A 3,584-nucleotide genomic window follows, 5' to 3' on the forward strand; every position below is an offset into this window, starting at 1 on the left:
CTTGCTTTCGATCTACCACATCGGCCGAGCAACTAGCTACAGCGGGATTGGACGTCTCTCCATCTCATCACGCTCCCCTACAACTAGAAAAGGCCGGCGGAAGGAATGCTCAGCTCATCTTTCTTATGTGACCGCAGCGCTCGTTCACCCCTTCGGCTTCTTTCATTCAAAAAGGTCGGTCGGTCGTTTTTCCTATTCTTATTTGTCAATCTCGTCTTTAAGCGAAGGCATTATTGAACGAAAGAGATGTCTGGTAGGTCAATTGCATTAGGTATGGGATGCAGTACCTGTCTTAACCGCAAGTGCATTCGCTATTCGAGGATAGAATAGAACCCGGGCATACGAGCCTGTTACTACTGTTTATCGTCCCGACATCCTTTGCTTTGATTCCAAAGTATGTATCTCTTCTTGACTTTGTAAGTGACAAGGGGGGTTACAAACTGTCCACTTTCTTCTCTATGTTACCGTCTCATCCATGAGCGTAGATTTCTATAGATGTTGCCGTCTCATCCATGAGATTTCTATAGATTGCTTTTGTGCCGCTCAATCCGTATCCCATTCTTCTGGTATAGTTTAGTTTGATCACAGATCGGCAGGTGATCTGTCCTTTCTACCCCTTTAGTCATAAGGCGTGGTCTTACGCTGAGAAAACCATTCCTTGTTTAGGTCCCCACAAAGCAGAATTCGTAAACTATGCAAAGGCTATGAAAATACTTGCTAATTTATTATAGTCAAAAAAGAAAGAAAAAACCATTAGAAACGCCCTTACGAGGTAATGATGAGTGAAACTACTGGTGTTGGTATGGAAGTCCGCTGGGTAAACTTACTGCATTCTGATACTATGGTTCCAACCCTGCCCCTTAGCTCTAGAAATACGGTTCCTTATCAAGAGATGCTAAAGCCACTTATTGTTGTCTAAGTGGGAAGGAGGGCTTTGGGCAAAGCAAAGAGCAACTCGAAAGTACTTTACTTCAGTCCCTGTACAGAAAGACGTTACTTCCAGAGTGTATTTCGGAAGGAAATAGTGTACTTCCAGCAAATTCTTGATTTCATAATTAGTGGAAAGAAATGCATTTGGAACCATTGATAGACCGTTGAATGAGAATGCTTGAATAGGAATCGTCTTAGCAACTGGCTATAGCCATGAGTCAAAGCGGCTGGGAGAGTGGAGCAAATCTTTCATGATAGATGGACGGGACGGATTGGGAATCCCACAGGTAGGCCTTCTGAGCAGTCGGGCCTTGTTATCGACCCATCATTCTTCCCTAAGTCGTAAGAGTCGGCCTTACTTTATATGTGGGAGCAAGAGATACAGGAATCATCGCTCATAGATGTGAATTGAGAAAGCAAGCCCGAATTCTTTTAAATGGAATTAGGCTCTATAGTCTGGTCACTGTGCCAGGTAAGTCTTATTGTTATCCGCAAGTGTAGTTTTGACCGCAGGAAGGTTCACTTGGAAAAAGTGCTTATTTGGTTGGGAAAGAGAGGACGGACTTTGGACTACGAGCCTACCACACCCGAAAACTGGTGGAAGCTGTAGCCTCTTATCTTGTCGCTACCCACTAGAAGAATCCCTTCTATACCACTCACAAAGAAACCCAAATCCTTTCCATCAAGATAGATTGAATCGACGACCTATACTTAAGCACAAGGGAATCCAGGGTGAAAAAGCACAGAACATAGGAAATGCAATGGGTCTCCGAACGAAGTCTAAGGTAAAGAAAGAAAGGTAGAGTGGGCGGCTTATAGTTGCTCTGCTTGGATTGGCATGGCTGTCCCCTTTGCTGGTTGAGGCTCGGCCTTTGACTTTGCTTGCCTCCACTTTTCATGCGTACTAGTCTTGTTTGTTTCGTGGGATTGACTTCTCTTCTAAAGACAGGAATGGTTTTTCATCTTCCCAGGCACGTAAAACGGTGATTGATTCCTAACTTATGTTCTGCACTTATTTAATAGGTAGGAAGCCTTCACATCTTTTTCTATGAGATGGGAACTAAGCTAATGCGCCAATTGGGTTTTTACTGGCTTCTCGCTTTATAGGAAGAAGAAATCGATTCTGCGTCGTCGCTTCCCAGATTTGGAAAATTCATGAGCCAGCCCGGAAAATCCAAGTTGAACTATCTTCCCCGTCTATCCATCTGAAATGATGAGAAAGACTCGCTCGTTATTAAAGGGGATTCATCAGGTGCAGGGGTTTGCTTCGGATTCGTATAGGTGATAGGGGAAAGAGCATGTGGTTTTTGTTGACTTCCTTAGAGGATAAGCCAATGAATTGTGTGATTTATTTGACTGTTATCGGTAAAGTGGGTAAACTAACAGCTAGTGGCGTGTACAAAAGGTGATCTTGTGCGTCTGTTCGCAGTAGATGAAAAACGCTTGGATTGTGTAATAGCTTCGTGCTTAGGTCCCTACTTAATTGATTTTGTTTGATAAATTCCAATAGTGTCCATTGATACCTTAATAGTTTTAGAGGTTTACACACCTTCTCGGGCCAGTGTAGTGGATTGGATCTTTCCCATTATGACAGTGAAACGATCAATGCCGATTCGAAAGGCAAGGCCGAATACTAATCAAAATCAATCAAATATAAGGGCGAGTCTTGCTTCTCCAGCTCCACCAGAGCATTTTGAAAGAACGCGCTCGGGAATAAAGCCTAATCAAAGGGGGCAACCAGAAGGATCGTGTCATTTTACAGGTGCTGCCACGACGGCTTGTTCCTAAACCGCTGCTTGTAGCTCTTGTTCTTCTTCCTTCTAAGAGGTCGATTCAGCTGCTTCAATTACCTCCATGGTTAGTCTTAGTATAGCTGGTTCTAATCCTTAAATGTATTCTTTTGGGCGGAGGGATAGCTTCGATCCTGGGTTCAAGGGATGGCTCCATCTCGCCTTATTGTCCGGGCAAATCTACATTTTCAGAAGTGAAAGAGGATATGGGATTTTCTCCTTAATTCGAATTGGCTCTGTATCATCTGGAACTCAAAAAGCTTCGGGGTCTTGATTGAAATGAGAATCCTTATATGGAATTCGAACCGGGCTACCCCATGATCTTGATTTGATCATCATTAGGTGGTGAGAAACCACGCCTTATTACGAAAGGGGAGCTTTACGTCCGATCAAGACACCACACCAGTCTGCCCTCTAATCTAATATAGGGTGTTATGGAAGAAATTAGGCACGGAACTCCTGTTTCCTTCTCTTCTTTACTATGGCTTATCACTAAGGACGGCCAGACTCAAGTCGTAGGGTTACTTGAAGACTTGCTGAGGAGCATAACATGACTTTCCCTCACTCAACTCCCTTTCCATTACTTGTTTCTGCCGACCTAAACTATGGCTCTCATCTAATCGCTCATCTCCTAAACTCTTCCCTGTCAACTGCTTCATCGCTAACACCCGGGGGCAACTACTACAGTGAACCTCTGCTACTATACCTCTTGCTCATCTATGCTAACTGAACTAGATACTATTATAACTGAATGAGGCTCATCTAACTCAATGAATTGATTTTCTACCTGAATGAGGCTCCTAGGCAACTGCCAAGCTACTACTCGGTGCTTTAAGCCTTCTACTTACTCTCGCCTCCTACTTA

At 43.7% G+C, this 3,584-nt stretch overlaps 1 long non-coding RNA gene across 1 annotated transcript; it reads left to right on the forward strand.

The window, feature by feature from the left end:
* The first annotated feature begins 1,231 nt into the window (after window positions 1–1,231).
* On the forward strand, window positions 1,232–2,458 carry LOC108951896 (uncharacterized). Its single transcript, XR_010488940.1, has 2 exons — window positions 1,232–1,953; window positions 2,038–2,458. It is a non-coding gene; the product is annotated as an uncharacterized LOC108951896 (long non-coding RNA).
* Window positions 2,459–3,584: the final 1,126 nt, after the last annotated feature.

This window comes from Musa acuminata, chromosome BXJ2-8 (genome assembly GCF_036884655.1).
Source record: "Musa acuminata AAA Group cultivar baxijiao chromosome BXJ2-8, Cavendish_Baxijiao_AAA, whole genome shotgun sequence".
In the NCBI taxonomy this organism is placed as follows: domain Eukaryota; kingdom Viridiplantae; phylum Streptophyta; class Magnoliopsida; order Zingiberales; family Musaceae; genus Musa; species Musa acuminata.